The sequence below is a fragment of the Lutra lutra genome, chromosome 8 (assembly GCF_902655055.1).
Source record: "Lutra lutra chromosome 8, mLutLut1.2, whole genome shotgun sequence".
NCBI lineage: Eukaryota > Metazoa > Chordata > Mammalia > Carnivora > Mustelidae > Lutra > Lutra lutra.
Window position 1 is genome coordinate 139,532,885 of NC_062285.1, and position 17,668 is coordinate 139,550,552.

General features: G+C 54.0%; 1 long non-coding RNA gene across 1 annotated transcript; it reads right to left on the reverse strand.

Moving 5' to 3' along the window:
• Positions 1-13,626: 13,626 nt before the first annotated feature.
• Positions 13,627-17,061, reverse strand: LOC125107836 (uncharacterized). Its single transcript, XR_007129668.1, has 3 exons — positions 16,313-17,061; positions 15,559-15,715; positions 13,627-13,660 (listed from the first exon to the last, which is right to left on the reverse strand). It is a non-coding gene; the product is annotated as an uncharacterized LOC125107836 (long non-coding RNA).
• Positions 17,062-17,668: the final 607 nt, after the last annotated feature.

Consider the following 17,668-nt stretch of genomic DNA (forward strand, 5'->3'; position numbering starts at 1 on the left):
CCCGGAGGGTACCCCGGCGTCGCCCCCGCACGCCTGCTGGGGGGGTGGATCGCGGGCCGCGACTGTGGGGTGACCCGCCCCGGGGCAGTGGCGCCGGCTTTCCGCCTGATCTCTGGGAGCAGAAGGTTTACTCCCGCCCCCGTTTTACAGATGAGGGAACTGAGGGGGCAGTGAAGGAAAGTGCTAGCTGGCAAGTGGCAGGGCTGGACCCGCAACACCCGCCCTTTGGGGTCAAGCCGGACTTCATTCTGCAGCTGTGCTGGTTCAGGTACCAAGGACAGCTGGAATCAGCCGCCGCAAGCTGTGTGACTTTGCCCAAACTCCTCACTCTCTCTGGGCCGCAGTTTTCCCTTGGAGGCGAAGACCTACAGAGCCCTTCCTGCTCTGATGGCTGGTCCTCTGGTGCAGACCTGGGGGTGGGGGTGTGGGGACAGCTGGGACAGCAGGCACGGGCACTGTGCTCAAGTGTTCTTTGCAGTCGTCCTTACAACGCTGCGTGGGTCAGGACCGCCATGCCCGTGTTCCTTTGGGGACACTGAGCCCTGGAGAGGCTTCGGCACCTGTACGGCCAGGAAAAGCCTCCAAGAAAACGTGCCCACACCCTTAAAACTGGGGCAGTGGTTCTGGAAGTCAAACAGGCGAGGGGTGAAATTAAGCGCCCCCAAGCAAATGACTTGAGGCCTCCATCAGGGTGTTGCAGAGCAGGTGGGGGTGGGGGGTGGGGACTAGCCTGTGGCTATTGATCATAGGTGACTCCACCCACCACTTCCCCCCACCCAGGGAATGGATGAATAAGGAGGATGGGACAGTTCCCCGAAGGCCATAGAGACTGAGATATGATGAGCAGAAGAATGAGGTTTATTGCCTGGTGTCATTTATGCAAACGCTTAAAAACACTCCCAACTCATTGCTATGTATTTTTAAAATAATATACTACCTACCTGCGAGATGGATTGGTAGGTCACGCTTTATATATGTATTAGAGGGCAAGCCCTGGGGAGTGGAAGGGAAGGAAAACAGAGGTGGGCTTTAAGTCAGACTTGCACGCAGGCTCAGTCCCTCCCTGCACCACTCCGAGACAGAGTAAGGGACAGAGCAGTGGAATAGACCCTCCTGGGCTCCGTTCACTCTGCTCTAGGGTGAGTGCCCAGAGGCCCCTTTCCTTGGAGGGAAGTCAGGCGGAGTCTTCACAGGCAGACCCGTGAAGGCTGACAAACTTCTTGGCAAGCACTCCCCTCCTTCCTGACCCTGGGCTAAGCGCTGTCTCCTTTTAATCTCACAACAGCCCTCAGAGATAGACAGTACTACCAACCCCATTTTGCAGATGAAGAAATTGAGACATAAACCAGGAACTCAAGAAAGCCCAGCCAGGAAGGGGCTGAGCTGGCACTCCAAGAGTCTCCTTGTCGCCTTAACAGGAGAGAAGGGTGAGAGCAGGAAGTGGAGGTGAGGGGTGCCCAAGCTTTAGGCTGGAGGAGTCCATAGGGACTGGGGTGGTAGGCATGACGTTTCATGACTCGGGAAGTAGAGGTCTCTCTGCAGGAATCAAGGCAGAATGGTGCTTCAGGGAGACTCCCAGAAGCCTGACCCTGGGATTTTTTCTTATGCCAAAAAGCAAGAAAGTGTTTGAAAAATGATGAGGACTTGTCTAAAGCATACAGAAGCCAGTTTGGATACCACAGATTAAGGGATATTCTACTAAGTAAGCTGCCCATACTCTTTAAAAAAAAAAAAAATGTGCTTGGGTGGCTCAGTCGTTAAGCGTCTGCCTTCAGCTCAGGTCATGATCCCAGGGTCCTGGGATCGAGCCCCGCGTCGGGCTCCCTGCTCAGCGGGAAGACTGCTTCTTCCCTCTCCCACTCCCCCTGCTTACGTTCCCTCTCTTAGTGTGTCTCTCTCTGTCAAATAAATAAACAAAAAATAAATAAAAATATTTTTTTAAAAAAGGCTAAGATCACGAAAGATAAAGAAATGCCACTGACCAAAGAAAACTAAAGAGATGAGACAACTGAGAGTTGACCCTGACCTGGAGGCAGAAAGAGCCAGGAAGGACGTGATTGGGACAACTGACAACATTTAACGTGAACTATGAATTAAATCACAGTGCTGGTTTGATGTTACATTTACCAATTTTAAACATTATACTGTGGATCCACTAAAAAAATCCTGTTCTTAGGGAATACACTGAAATAGTTAGGGGTAGAGAGGCATGGGGTCCGCACCTACTTTTCCAGTGGTTCAGAAAAATACCTCTACTTCTCTGTACCTGCGTCTACCTCTCCGTCGGCATCTGTACATGGGGAAAGCAAATGTGACAAGCGTTATTGATTCAAGACTCCAAGGAAAGGGGGCACGAGAGTTCTTTCTTCGCACAAGGCATGGGACGTCCTTGAAAACATGAGAGCATATCAAAAGAGAAAGGAAACAGACAGCAAACAGTTAATGCCTTCTGGTCTGGCTCCTGGGGATCTAGAGGGAGTCCGTCTGCCACGATAAGTGGGGAGTCCTGTCCAGGGCCAGTGTTTCGGTGGAGCCTTTGGATTGGAGACCTATCGGGGATCCACGGAGGGTGATAGTGACTCCACGGAAAGCCGGTGAGAGTATCTGCCCCATGGCCATGTCTCCTTTTCCACGGATTCTGCAGAGAGAAGTGGTTGGAGCAATAGTAAATGTCCCCAAAGGCAAGAGAAGCGTAAGAGTGAGGATGAGGAGAACCCTCCAGTCACCCCCAAGTGGAGCAAGAAGGAAAAGAAGAAGGACAAGGAGGCCGGGGCTGCCGTAGCTGCGAGATGGGGACAGGGACACCAATAAAAAGAAGACATAAGGAAGGAAGAGGTTTCAAAACCACGAAGGCCACTTTAAGCACTGTTCTCTTCTTCTTGAAGGAATAGGGCATAGGTCTCCGAAAGGGGGGAAGTTCCAGAACGCTATGCTTCTAGCGACTCGGGCAATGCTCCCGCCTTGTCCTATTTTAAGAGTGGGGTGATGAGGCCGGCCTCTTGTGAAGCTCCCTTCGGCCACTGGGGGCTTCCCCATGCCCTGAAGACCTCCAGACCCCCTCCTTTCTGGAGAGCCAAGAACCTGGTGCCACATCTGGCCTGCACATCTGCCAGCCCTAGGCACTCGGTGTCAGAAGAGCCGCGGGGCCTGCCAGGGGTCGGGGCTGCTCAAGGGCCACCGAGTGTGGTCCTGTGGATGCACATTGCCATCACGGTCCCACCGCACGTTCAGAAGTCTCTTAACAATGACACGATGGTCACTGACAGCAATGGTACCCTCAGGTTCCCCCGGTTTTGTAAACATTGTGACAGCTGGAAATCCTGCACAAGGCAACTGTCCAGCCACACGGAGTCTGTCTGGCCATCTGCAGAAAGAAGGAGGACGGAACACTGGAGACTGTTTGCCACGACCCCGGGGACACCTACTGTGGAATGTTCTCAAAGATGCTCCTTCTCCAAAGTGTGTTATGAAGCCAAAAAGGTGTTAGACAAGACTTTATGTGTTCTGGGAGCCCTGATGAGCACAATGACTGACTCCCTCATTGTCTCAGAAGTTTTCCTGAGAACAGGAAAGGCACCGAGACAGAATGGAAGATGTAATCCAGACAAGCAAGCCCAAAAAAGACTTAGAGCATTGGGGTAGGTTGGGGAACCTGACAAAACCCAAGCAAAGTGGTCAGAAGATGGGAACTCGAAAAAAATGCTGCTTCCTGGAACATACCACAGCCGAGGCTCTGTCCAAGGAAAAAATAGCCTTTCCTAAGATGCGTGATCATTTCTTGGGCAGAACGTGGCTCATTTTAATGTTGGTTGCTCTCCTAAAACCACAGCAACAAAAGTAGCAAGAATCTATCTCCCAGGAAGGAACGTGAAGGATAATGAACGCCGTGGAAGGAACCAACACAGCAGAAACAGAATCTGGGTTTTATTTTTCTAATTTAAAAATTTTTTTTAGAATCAGGGTTTTAACTGCCCAGAGGGAGCAGTGACATGAAACTGAACTGATACACATGAAGTCGGGCATGTAGGTTCACACTGCTCATCGCAGAAGAGCAAGTTATCACAAAGCCGGCGTGGCATCTGTTCCCGGGGATAAAGACCCGGGGGTTTACAGGTGAGTCAAGATCATTCTGAATTCAGGGTGATCTGGCCGAGAGTAGCAAAACAAAACAACAGAGCCAACCAAGCAAGCAGCAATAGTCCTCAGCTGTTTCCTTGGAAAGGGCGGTGACGGTCCCAGCGTAACCTTTGGTACACAGGTGGTATCTGGGTATTGCCTTTGGGTCTGTCGTGACGCAGAGACTCTGGAACAACGAGATTGATTACACTTAGAAAGAGGACCTGGCACTTACTGGGTGCCTGCTGGATGCCGGGCAGGCAGACTTAAGAGTCTGAGACATATGCCTTTTAAAGGGCAATTGAGGGCGCCTGGGTGGCTCAGTGGGTTAAAGGGCAATTGAAAGGAATAGACGTTCAACCTGAGATGATTTAGGGAGATGGGTTCTGTGCCCCCCCAAGAGCTCTCTCAACTGTCCCACAGAAGAAGGAACCATTTTATTGTCTTTTGTTTTGAAGCACAGCATGAAAACCAGTAAGTAGAAAAACAGAAAGGTCATGTTTGACTTAACATTAAGGATATATTTTTAGGGGCGCCTGGGTGGCTCAGTTGGTTAAGTGTCTGCCTTGGTCTCAGGTCATGATCCTGGAGTTCTGGGATTGAACCACTCATCCTGGTCACTGCTCAGCAGGGAGTCTGCTTCTGCCTCTCCCTCTGCTCCTCCCCGCTGCTCCTTCTCTTTCTCTCTCAAATAAATACATAAAATCTTTTTTAAAAAGAATACATTTTTATGTTTTTCATCATGATATACGTACTCTTGAATCCCCATCACCCGCTTCACCCACCTTGAGAAGAAAATTTTAAGTATCCCACCATTTAGACTCTATCCTAATAGATCTGCAGATCAATGTATTGGCATTAAATTATGGGATGATTTACAGAGGAGGGTTAGAACACCTACGGTAATGTTGTGGTCTGAGGTTTTATCGCTACCTCTCAGGAATATTCCAGAAGAGGTTGTCATACTCCAGACTAGACCACATGCAGGGTCCTTCTGTTGGGGAGAGAGAAAGAAAGGAAATCACGGAAAGCAGCGTATGGAGTAGAATGCAAGTGGTGGGGAATGGCTTAGTTTGAAATATATATAATTGAAACTAATAAAGCGATCACATGGCCTGGAGGGAAGATATCCTCTCAAAGTCTGTCCAGAACTTCAAACAGTTCCTGTCACCATGTTGCCAGTTAATTTCAGGGGCGCCTGGGTGGCTCAGTCGGTGAAGCATCGACCTTCGGCTCAGGTCAGGATCTCAGGGTCCTGGGATGGAGCCTTGTATCGGGGCTCTCTGCTCAGCAGGGAGTCTGCTTCTCCCTCTCCCTTTTCCCCTCTCAGTGCTTGTGCACTCACTTGGTCTCTCTCTCAAATAAAATCTTAAAAAAAATAAGTAGATTCAATCCCCTATGCCCAGTGAGCTCACTGTCCTTCTACTGTTTAATTTCAATGATTTCTTATTGTTTGCCTGGGGAGGTGGGGAGAACAGAAGGGATGAGGACGCACCTTTGATACCACTGACCTCCCCATCTGTTCACGCAGGGAAGCCTGGCCCTTCCGCCCTGCGCCGCCCCTGCCACCGTCCTAGGCTGCTTTCAACGTCACTGAACACTCCCGGTTTGCCTCTCTACCCTGGTCTGTTTCACAAGCTCGTAAAAATCATGCCTGCTTGGCGGACAGATGGAACCAAGCCACATCGTGCACAGCGTACAGTGGCCTCTTCTGGTGTCAAAAAGCCCCTGTGTCATCCCAGGCCTGGTAAGGACTTGCAGGGTGCTGTCCCGTCCTCCTCTGGCCTGGTAGCCCTCCGTGTACCTCCCCGCAGCCTCTGTGCGTGGCCTTCCTTCTCATAAGGCTGCCTGGCCACTCGTATTTGGGATGTGTTTGTGCAAGATCATCCCCATCCCCTCTGGTTTTAGCCCTTATTTTTTTTTTAAGTATTTTTTCAATTTATTTGACAGAGAGAGACACAGCGAGAGAAGGAACACAAGCAGGGGGAGCGGGAGAGGGAGAAGCAGGCTCTCTGTCGAGCAGGGAGCCTGATGTGGGGTTCGATCCCAGGACCCTGAGATCAAGACCCGAGCAGCAGGCCTGGCAGGTAGCATTGGCCGAAAGGACTGTGACTGGGAGCAGGTGGGAGGAATTATCTGTAAGACTGTAAGAGGCAATGATTTATTTTATTTATTTTAAAGATTTTATTCATTTATTTGACAGAGAGAGACAGAGCAAGAGAGGGAACACAAGCAGGGGGTTGTGCGAGAGGGAGAAGCAGGCTTCCCACTGAGCAGGGAACCAGATGCGGGGCTCGATCCGAGGACCCCAGGATCATGACCTGAGAAGGCAGATGCTGAAACGACTGAGCCACCCAGGCGTCCTGAGGTGGAGGTTTAAACCGGAGAGGTCAATGGCCATGTGGCCAGGCCATCGGCAGAAGAGGAGGAGGAGGAAGAAGTGGGGGAGGAGGGAAGGTGTTAGCAGCTGGCAGACTCTGTTTCCTACCAGCCCACAGCTCCTGCCTCCGTCCAAGCTGCCGATTAGGCTCCTCATGTGCCAGGATCTCCCAAGATCATTTTACCCTGCGGCCCCGGGCCCAGATTTGAGAACCAGGCTCCCTCCTCTTGAACCCTGGAGTGGATTCTGCCCTTGAGGTCTGGAACAAGTCCATTTCTATCCCCGGGCCTCAGGGCCCCCACCTGTAAGTCAAGGGCATTGAACTGTCTCAGCAGATCCTAAGGTTTTCAAGAATGAGACCTGCTTAACACACACACACACAAATGGGTGTGTGATGGGTATCAAATGACAGTTACTGTCATCATAACATCCTTTGAGAAAACCCGGAGTGACTTAGCGCTGTTCTGAATTCATTAGCACTCTGGAAAAGATGAGCAGTTTGTTGGTTACAAGGAGCCCTGGCAGAATGTTTGCGTGTAAGGAATCGGATTTGCCCACCGATGCCCGCTGCGTGCCGCGGACACAGATGCTGGGGCCTCAACACGCTCCTTTCTGCGGGCCGGTGCACACCAGGCCCGAGGCACGTTAGGTGTTTCGCAAACGAACCCGATGCCCCCTGATTAAGTCAGGAGGAAGCAGGCCTGCTGTGGGCCGTGGGTGGCAGGCCTGCCTCCGGGTCCACCTCCATGAGAGCTGGCTTTGGAATTGGAAAGCAGACCCCAGTCCCACTTGACAGAGCCAAGAGCAATTTCCCATGGAGCATTTATTAAGAGTTTCAGGCCAACCAGCTCAGAGGCTTTGCCCTCAGGACAATGGAAGCCTGAGCTATTCCGGACAAACGGGACTGGACGGTCTAGCAGGGCTGTCCACAGGCCTGTGAGGGCATTCAAGGCAGACAGACAGACAGACAGGCTCACTGAGATAGCAGGGGGAAGAGGCTGGGATGGCACCTCGGGGCCCCTTCAGGACCCTGGGCCCAACCACCTAATTGTCCCAAGGAGGAGGCCGAGGGTGGAAAGTCCCCATGAAGTGACTTTCCAGGGCAAGGGGCTCTCCCAGGGAGCTCTCCCCATCCTCTGAGGCAGGGTACCTATCCCCGTTTCCCAGATGAGGGGACTGGAGCCCAGAGACACCAAGTGATTTGCTGGAGGCGCCCAGCAGAACAGGGCTAAGTAGGGGCAGGACCCTGGGCCTCCAGACACGTGCTTTCCCCAAATGCTGACTTAATCCTGAAAGGGAGGAGGGGACCAGCTCTTCACAGTGTCACTCAGACTCAGCCCACGAAAGGGAAGCCTCGGGCCCGGGAATGACCCTGTTACCAACACGCCGAGCCAAGCCCTCCTGCTGGTAGCTGGAGCCCATGGGAGACGTGGCCCTGATGATGAGGTGAATCAGGGCCTCAGCCTTCATTCCTGCCCCCGGGCCTCACCCCGCCCCGAGTGCCAGGTGGTGCTTCCGCCTCCCTTCACACAGCTGGGCCACTGACCTAGCTTAGGGATCCCATCCCAGCCTTGAGGAGGGGCCAGGAGCCACCATCTGACCCCCCCAATTGATGACATGACAGAAGAGAGCCCTGGTCCGGGGAACCACAGGACACGAGGGCGGAGAACTCAGGCAAAACAGTATCCGCCCCTTTTCTAGATCCGAACACCAAGGCCAATCTTCCTTCCTTCCTTTATCTATTGTGTCCCACCTTGATCCAAGAAGGACTTAAGAGGACTTGGAAAATATATCCTAAATGTGATTTTTTTTTTTTTTTAACATGGGAGGCAGGGACAAGGGGGACATACTGGAGCCGAGGTTGGGGTTGACAATGAGGGACAAGGGAGTGGGTGTCTGAGCTTGGCCCAGAGAAGAGCAGAGGCTGTTTCAGGGAAAATCTCATGGACAAAACCCCAGAAGTGAGGGGCGCCTGGGTGGCTCAGTTGGTTAAGCCACTGCCTTCAGCTCAGATCACGATCCTGGAGTCCTGGGATCGAGTCCCACATCAGAGTCCCTGCTCAGCAAGGAGCCTACTTCTCCCTCTGACCCTCCCCCTTCTCATGCTCTCTCTCTCTCCCTTTCTCATTCTCTCTCTCTCTCAAATGAATAAATAAAAATCTTTAAACAAACAAACAAAGAAACCCAGCAGTGTGAATACTGAGCTGCTAGGTTTTGGAGCTCCTGGTCTTTTAAGGCAGCCCAGGCTGACCCTGGAGCCCTTCCCTAGGGGCACCCTGCCCTCCCCTCACGGTGTTCGCCTCTGAAAAAGCATCTGGGTTGTAGGAGTTCCCAGGAGGGGCTCACCATGGGCAGATCAGGGGAGGCTGCCTGGAGGAGGAGCTTGGAAAGGGCTTGAAGGGGGAAGGATTGGGGGAGATAGAGATGCAAAGAGGGCATTCCAGGACAAAGACACAGAGATGGGAAAGCATGGGATGTGTCCAGGCCTCAGGAAGGGGAGCTGTGTTATAGAACAGAGGGCACAGAGGGGAAGGATTTGAAATGAAGCTGGACGGGGTTGGAGGTTTGGGAGGAATGGACAAGGGCAGGCAGGGTCTAGGCACCGGTGCCCCCAGTCCTCCTGCCCTTGGCTTTCATGCGGCTCTGGGTGGTTACTCTCCCTTTGCACAGAGGGGACACTGAGTCACAGACAGGTAGCTGGCAGAATTTGCACGCAAAGTCCTGGCTCAGCCTCAGCCCCAGGACCCCACCTGCAGGGCTGCCCCTCTGGGATTCAGGGCCCAGGGCTCTAAGAAGGAAAGTCCCCAGCAGCTGGGGATGGGGGCTCAGGTTTCTGGGTCTCTCATCCAGCTCCAGCATCCTCCCCCTTTACCCCCAAGGGTGGGAGGCTGGGCTCAGCGGGTCTGGGCATCCATCCACTGCCCTCTCTGAGCTTGTTTGAATGTCTGTGCAACGGAAATGGCAATGCTGTCTCTAACCAGCAAATGCTTTGCAAAATGGGCATGCTTGTGAGGGAGGGTAACTGGGCTGGGGCTGCCATCACCTGTCCCTGCAGGAGGGACACACCATGGGGAACCAGGCTGGGGGCGGTCTTTGGGGTGCAGGAAGAAGAAGGGCCAGGACAAAACATTCAAAACAAGACAAATGGTAAGCTGCTGTAAGGCATAAGTGTGGCTAAAGTGGGACCACTTTCGGGGGCTGGGGTGCCATGGCAGAGAAGGGGTACGCACAGCCAGTTGGCAAGCAGCATGACCTGGGATGGCCCCAGGTGACCAAGAGCCCCTGTCTCTGTGCCCTGCCTAGTGACTGGTCCCACGCAGCCCGGTACCCCCCTCACAAGCTCTCGTCGAATAAGCCACAAGAATGGCTCCAACGCAGGACCCAGGCCAAGCGAGCCCCCACGGAAAGGTGCACCTTCATCCTGGCCCTGCATTCTCAACCTGGTCTTCCTTCTGTCTCCCTCCCTGGAGGCGGCAGCCCTCTCTGGCCAGGTCCACGCACCTGTCCCTGCTTCTCTTGCGTACGCACCCTCAGCCTTGTCTCTCAAGCTCCGGGCCTGGAATTTTCCATCACCTGTATCAATACCTCCATATCCCCGCCCCCTCTCCTCCCTTCCCAGTGCCAGGCCTCCCCCTGCCTCCCCCCACTCGGTGGCTCACTGTGCCCTCACTCACCAGGTCCTCCCCTCCAGCCTCCTCAGACACCTCACCCCTCTCTCCTCCCCCTTGCCCTGCCCACTCACCTCTCACCCCATCACCTGCAGCCTCCGATTTCCCCCATAAGGCGTCCCTCCCACACACACTGCAAGGTGGCTCCGGTCCTGGTCCCCAGCTCCCAAACCTCCCTCCAAAGTCCCGCTCACACAGGTGTATACCCAGCTCCTCTAAGACCTAACTCCCCCTGAATCTCCAGGTTCTTCCACACAAGCTGATCCCACTCCTCCACCCCACCCCTGCCCAGAGGTGAGAGGTGCGCTCTTGCTCTCAGGCTTGCAGAGCAGGCCGGGGTGCCATCTCTCCCAGGCTGGGGAGGACGAGCTAGGCACCCCCTCTCAGGGCCTGTTTCCTCCTCAGAGAGGGCTTGATAATGCCTACCTATTCCCTTCCAGCAGACAACTGCCCTCCGGTTCATGAGAAGACAGGTGTACGCGTGCACGCGAGACACACACTCAGAGACAACTCAGATGCTAGAGGGAAAGATGAAAACAAGAAGTCCTGAAACAAAACGGAATTAAAAAGCCAAACCCAGGGGACAGAACAGCAAACCTGAATGGGACGGACTCTGGCCCAAACAACCCACGCGAGTTCCTCCTGCTATCGAAAAAGGGGACAGACTCACTGCACCTAAGATTCGACCACTTGGGTGATTTTGTTTTGTTTTGTTTTTTTAAGAAGGAGGATTTTAGGGCACAGAAACCCAGGCAGATAGAAAAGGAGAATGTCTCTGGAAAGATCCACAAGGAGCGAGAACTCTGGTGCCCCTGGGGAGCAGGGACTTACCAGAAGACAGACATGTACTGACTGTGTACCCTTTCATCTGACCGCGTGCATGTATTAACTGTCTTCAAAGAATCAGAACATAAGACCCAGCACCCTTGTCCCAGGATTGTCGATTACAGGAGACACATGAAGGTTCGCTGAGAGGCTGGAGACGATTGGTATACCCCAAGGTGCTTTGTAAACTGTAAAGCCCTCCGGAGGTAGACTTGTAGTGATGAAGGTTCCTGGATTCAAATTCTGGCTCCGGCACTTCCTGGCTGGTGACCCGGGATAATTTAACTGATCAGGGCCTTAGTTCCCTCACCTGCAAATAGGACAATAACACTGCTTACTCAGTAGGCTGGCATGAAGTGTGCGAATGCAGGGAAGGTGTTGGAGTAGCTCCTGGCCATGATGAACACCCAATCTATGTTTACTGTTCCGCTTTGGTATCACTTACGCAGGCACACGTTGCACCTATGGTAAGGGTGAGGTTCCTGTCTCCGCCTGTGCCTGGAGGAGATGGGACTCGAATGTTTGCAGACTGAATGTTTGACCTGCTACCACAAGAAGAGGCAGAAGGACCCGCTTCCCCTGGGTACACGAGAGCCAGGAGTGAGGTTCAGCCTGCCCTTGTGAGTGCTGGGAGCAGCAGATACCGGTGACAGAGGCCAACCCAGGGTCCCTCCTGCCAGGGAGTGTGGTGCTCAGCTCTGCCTGGGGCATCTAGGACAGAATCCCTTTTTCCTCCTGTTCAGCCCAGTGTGAAGGGGGAGCCCTGGAGTCCCCAAGTGGGCAGTCCCAAGAGCGGCAGGTACTCGCTGGTTCTGCCTCTGCGCCCTGCCCCAGGCCAAGTGCAAGCCCCTGGAGATGGGGCTGACCCATCCCTGCCCACTCTCCAGCGAGAGTGGATGAGGAGCGAGGGCAAGCTGGAGGCATTTCCTCTGTGTGGAGCCTGAAGGCAGGTGTGCTAGCAAGGAACAACAGAGAGGGTAGGGGGGTCCTGGTGTTCTGTGTTCAGCTGCACATAGATAGATAGATAGATAGATAGATAGATAGTTGGATGGGAGCCCCTAAAAGAGGCCACATGGTAGGTAAGAAAAGGGAAGACCTCCCCAGCAGGTCATCGGAGTGGACCTGGCACCCAGACCTGAGTGATGGGATGCGGGCAGACAGCCCTGCAGGGGATGGAGGCAGGTGGATTAAAGGCAGCTTGGTTGTGGGGCCCCTGGGGAGCCCGGGGATCATGCTCACCCTCTTGTTTTTCAGCAGGCCTGATCAGCCATCACAGTTTGGCGAGGACAGAAGTGACAATAGCGGGAATACACACAGCAGAGGTGCCCCAAGGGAACCACAGTCCGGGCAGAGTGGACCCCTCAGTTGGCCATCCATAACAGCCACTACACTTAACCTAAAGACACCGGTGGATGTGAGTATCAGGATCAAATTTGTCCCTCCACAGAGTTGTTGGGGCGACCGGCTTTGAGGGGTATAAACACCCACAGAGAACCTCAGAAATATTTGGGGAAATGGACCTTCCTCTACGTCAACCACATGGAATTTGGGACATCAGATCCAGATCTTAATGTAAGTGTGATCCCCAGTGGGAGAAAGTGAAGAGGAGTGACACTGAGGCTGGGACTAGTGCAGTAGGCAACAGAAGCAGGCAGTGATGGGGCTGGGATTAGGATGGCCGTTGTGGAAGGACATTCAGGAGGGGGAAGGGGCAGAACCTGCAACTAAAGACACAGGACTGACATGGAGGAAGACGTCTAGATGACTCTCCAGCTTCTGATCTGGGTGAGGGGTAGACAGCAGTGCCACTGGTTGAGATCGGGACCTGGGAAACAGAGCAGCTTTGGGGGCAGGAGATGAATTCGGATTCGGATATGTCTCTGGGATCTAGAAAACACCTAGGTCCAGGTCTGAATTTCCAGGTGAGGCAGGTGTGCCCCAGCTCACACAGCCAGGTGCCGGCAGCCCCCAGGGGATTTCCTGACCTATGTCGTCACTATTGTTGAGGGCAGACAGAGCAGTGTGGCTTCTATAAATAGAACCCCGCTCCCTAACCTGCTCCCAGAGGCAGCCCCCATCCCCACACGTTTGTGGCTCACCTCTATAGCTGGCCAATGGTTCATGAGGTCCGTGTTACTAATCTCTCCTCTTGGACCTACGCTTGAAAATTTCTCCAACAGGAGCTTCCATCCAGACACATCTCGTGCATGAGCAAATATCCTATTATTTCCCAGGGGGATTCTCACTGTACTTACTGCTCTGTGGCTGGGCTCTACATTTCTTGGGGTCTTTGTCTGCCCTGCGCCCTGCTCAGGAGCCAGGCTGCCTTGGGAGCATGGGGGTGGCAGCACCCTGTCCTGCTTTGATTCACACATCCCGGTGGCAGGTAACCCCAGCTGTCCCCAGGATAGGCCCCAGCTTGGGGGCAATCAGAGGTTGATTCTGGCCCTTGGGAGGGTACCAGGCCACAGCAGATGGAGCCCAGGACCACCTCATCCCACAGGCATGGCTGTGCTGGACCTCAAAGAGCCTCCACCTGAGACCTCAAAGATCCCTGAGGACCTCCAACGACCCAGCTCATTCCCAAGCCCCTTACCATCATGCCAGTGGTCATCCAGCCTTGCTGGAAGACCTCTGTTGATAGGGAACTTCCTGTTGGTGAGGGAGCCCTCTTTCCCATAAGAGAAATCTAAATGTTAAAATCTACCTCCTGTACCTTCTACTATGGGTTCCAGCTCAGCCCTCTGGGAACCCAGACTTGCTCCCTCTGCCTGGGGCAGCCTTGAAAAAGCAGGTACCCAGGACCTCAAGCAGGTCCTTATACCACTTTGTCCAGTAGGTCCTCTGAACCTGCTCAAGGTGGTAAGTGCCACTCTAAGATGCAAAACCCAGAACAGAAGCCCCTGCTCCTGGGATAGTCACAGCTCAGACTTTCGCTTCCTTCATTATGGACACTCTACTTCTGTTAATGTGGCCTCAGGTCTCATTAGACTTCTGGTAAGCCTTATCACACTGACATCTCCCAGGCAGTGTCCAGCCACTTAAATGCTCAGACTCTTTTCACGAAGGATCTTCCCATGCCTTCTCCGTATTCTACGTGGGCAGCATTTCCCCCCCCTTAAAGTCTAGAACGTCCAATGGAAATATAATGCCAGTCCTATATGTTACTTATAATTTTTAGCCACACTTAAAAAAAAAAAGTAAAAAGAGAGAACTGAGATATTTTCAACAATGTATTTTATTCCACTCAATATATCCAGAATATTATCATTTCAACTTGTAATAAATATAAAAAAGCATTAACAAGTGCTTTTATTCTTTTTTCCTTAAGGCCTTTTGCTATTAAAATGTTTCAATTTGGATATAACATTTTCAACATCTAGAGTAAAGTGTAATCTGACCAAAGCAAGGAAGTCGTTTCATGAGAAAATCGTACACTGCTTTGGCTTGTACACCGAAATTTTAATTACTGAAAATAAAATAAATTTAGTCCCTCCGGGGCATTAGTCTCATTTGTAATACTCAGTAGCGCAAGTGGCCCGCAGTGACCACATTGGAAAGCACAGATCAAGAATTCAAGAAAGAAACTGACATCTCCCAGTACACACTGCTTCCAGGTCCCTGGTGCCTCTGAGAGGAGTGAGCTGGTGGCTGCCTCCAGGGAGCCCACCATTCACACAGGGAGATACATATCCATGGATGATGGGCTGGAGGCAGCCTGAGGCACGCGGTTGACAGCCAGCGTGAGATCATAAGGAGGCAGTTTTCAGAGGCCAAGTGTTCAGGGGAGACAAGTCCAAGAGGCTTCCGAAAAAAGCAACATTGGAGTTGGGCTTCGGAGGCCGCAGGAGGATTCACCAGGTGGGGAAGAGGAGACAGGTGCAGAGGGGAGAGTATGAGCAAAGGCACCGAGGCAGGGAGGAGGAGGGAGGAGTGAGACTCCGGTAAGGCAGGAGAGCAGGTTTTGGGGGCTAGGGGGAGAAGGAATCAAGCTGAGTCTCTGTGTATTTTGCACTTTGGAAATTGGGGTTTGCAAATTTGAGGTGGCTGTCAGAGATCTCCCGGAGACAGTTCCCTGATGACCAGTCTCATTCAGAAACACATCCAAGAGAAAGTCGGCTTTGCCCCCATGGAGCACTGTCCCTCAAACCCCGACCTCTCCACACAGCCACAGCCAAGCTTGAGCAAAGCCCCCCACCACCACCTGCACACACTCCCTCTCTGTCCCTGGGTCCATCCGGCCAGCCCACACTCACGTTCTCTCTGTCTCTCCAGAGGCAGGTGACTGGGAGGAGTACAGGGGCTCTCTGGGTGCTGGAAATACACCATAGTTTGATCTGACTGATGTTTACTTGCAAAATACTCACCCAGCTGTGCATTCACAATCAGTGCCCTTGACCATGGGTATATCATAACTCAATAAAAAAGCTTAAAAAAAATAAGCCTCTCCCTCCTGCCCCCAGTTCTTGGTGGTCCCCTCCGAGGGTCCGCTCCTACCTTCTGGACCCCACATTTTCCTCCTTGGGAGCTCCTACATCCTCCTCCATTTCCTGGGGTAGAACAACCTACTGAAGGCCCATTACTCTGTTCGGCACCACTGACGTCTGCTCAACACCCCTGTCCTTTCTGAACATCGTTTCTGGAGCCTGAGCTCACTTCCGTTTCACCAACTGCTCACCAGCTGACCCTGCCTGTTGCTGTACATCAGGCACCCTGGTTTCCTCATCTGTAAATGAGGGGGCAACAGGACGTCATTCATACAGTTATCAAAGGGATCGGAATGCGTGACATTTGTAAAACATTTGGCAGGTCCCTGGGGCCTGCTCTTTACCATTTAATCTTTTAAAATCCCTATCACACCAGGTAGAGAGGTTCTGAGCACCTGCTCAGGGCCAGACTCCAGGGGATTTCGGTAAACAGGATCCAGTCCTAGCCTCGCCGAGCACTCTCATCCAATCTGGGAGACCAAAACAAATAACCAGTGTGACACTCCTGTGACAGAAGCCCACAGAAGCCAGGTGGAGAAGCACGGATGACGGATGTTGGGACAGTCATCTGTCTCCCTAGGATGCCCAAAGTCCTGTCACTGCCCAGCTCACCACCCAGCTCCCCGACTACAATATTACCGCACTGAGTGTGGGGCAATGGGTGATCAGGACTGGTCACCTCACTGTTTCCCCATATGTAAGATGGGAATCACCATCATGTCCACAATGCCAAGGCTGTTGCAGGAATGCGCGCTACAAAGGAGCTATGGAAACTCCATGTAGGCTGAGTGAATGTACGCCTCCTTCTGTGTCCCTGCTCGCAATAGCCAGTGCACCTGTCTGTTCCCGAGGCCGACTTGGAGAGGGAGAGGAAGGTGGAGACCTGGGGGTGGTACAGGGGTCTCTACCGAGATCCAGGAGGCCCAGAGCCACTACCCCAACCTCAGCTCATCGGAGTTCCCCAAGAGCAGGTATGGGAAGACAGACGCTTGGAGGTAGCCAAGGGAGAACGGGAACCAGGCACCCACGATTTGAACAGGGGGTTTTCTGGGCAGTGTGTGGGTCAACTGCACGAGGTGCTGTACGCGGTGCGTGGCCAGGGCCAGGCCACTTCAGACCAAAAGGACGGTCTTGGAGAGGCCAAGGACGTGTGGAGGAAAGCTGCTCCCCGATGGGGCCCTAGGGCAGCTTGGCGTACCCCCAGGTGGGAGTGGGAGAGGCTTGAAGACGATGGAGATGGACTCTGGAGTCACTTCATAGGGTAAGGAGTGAAGGACGGGACCAGCTTCCCCAGGAGGCGGAGTCTGAGTGGGCATTAAAGGGTGAGTAGGAGTTCGCCAAGCGGACAGCCGGCTGGGAGCCCAGGACCAGAACACCCAGAGCCCGGCGCGGGCCGGGGAGGCGGGGAGGCGGGGAGGCGGGGAGGCGGGGTCGGCGGTCGCAGGGGCGGGGCGGGCGCAGTTCTCGAGACCCTCAGCCGGATGTGGATGTGGATGGCGTCCCAGGGAAGGGGGAGCTCCCGCTGCCTTGGCGCCCAGTTGCGCTTACGGAGCAGAAGGGACTGGGAAGCCAGTTCGAATCCCGCCGCCGCGGCTGGAGCCGGTCCTGGAAGGCGGCCGCTCGGTGGGCTTCTACCTCCTCCGGGCGACCCCCGCCTGAGCGAGCGCGCCCTGCGCCTCCTCCGCGACGCGCGCACGTTCGCCCGGGGGGCGCTGCACTCCGCTCTCTTCCCCGCGGGGCGCCTCTGGCTCCTGAACAAACGCCGCCTCTGGCTAACGGGTGGGGAAACCAGGGCGCCCAGAGAGGCCAAGGTCGCGCCGCCACTCCCAGTTCTCCCTCCCGCTCCCGTTACCTCCATCCGTAGGCGTTGCCGGACCCCAACTCCTCGGCACCCAACGCTCAGTTCTCCCCAGCAGCCCCAGGCCCCGGGGGCTGCCCCAAAGCCAGAGCAAGGTCAAAGGCTGGTCTGGGCTCCATGGCATAGAAGACGGGCAGCGCCAGCGCAGGACCAGCCCGGCTCACCCTGCCAGGTGGGGTGGGCTCGGCCAGTGCAGACGCACCCGCGCACCCACACAGAGGCTGACGCTGGGACCGCTTCTACAGCATTGTCCGTGCACCCCACGTACTGCGGACCTGGGCACCCAAGTCCCTTTCTCCATGTCCGGGTCCAAAAATGTCTCCTCGGAGGTATA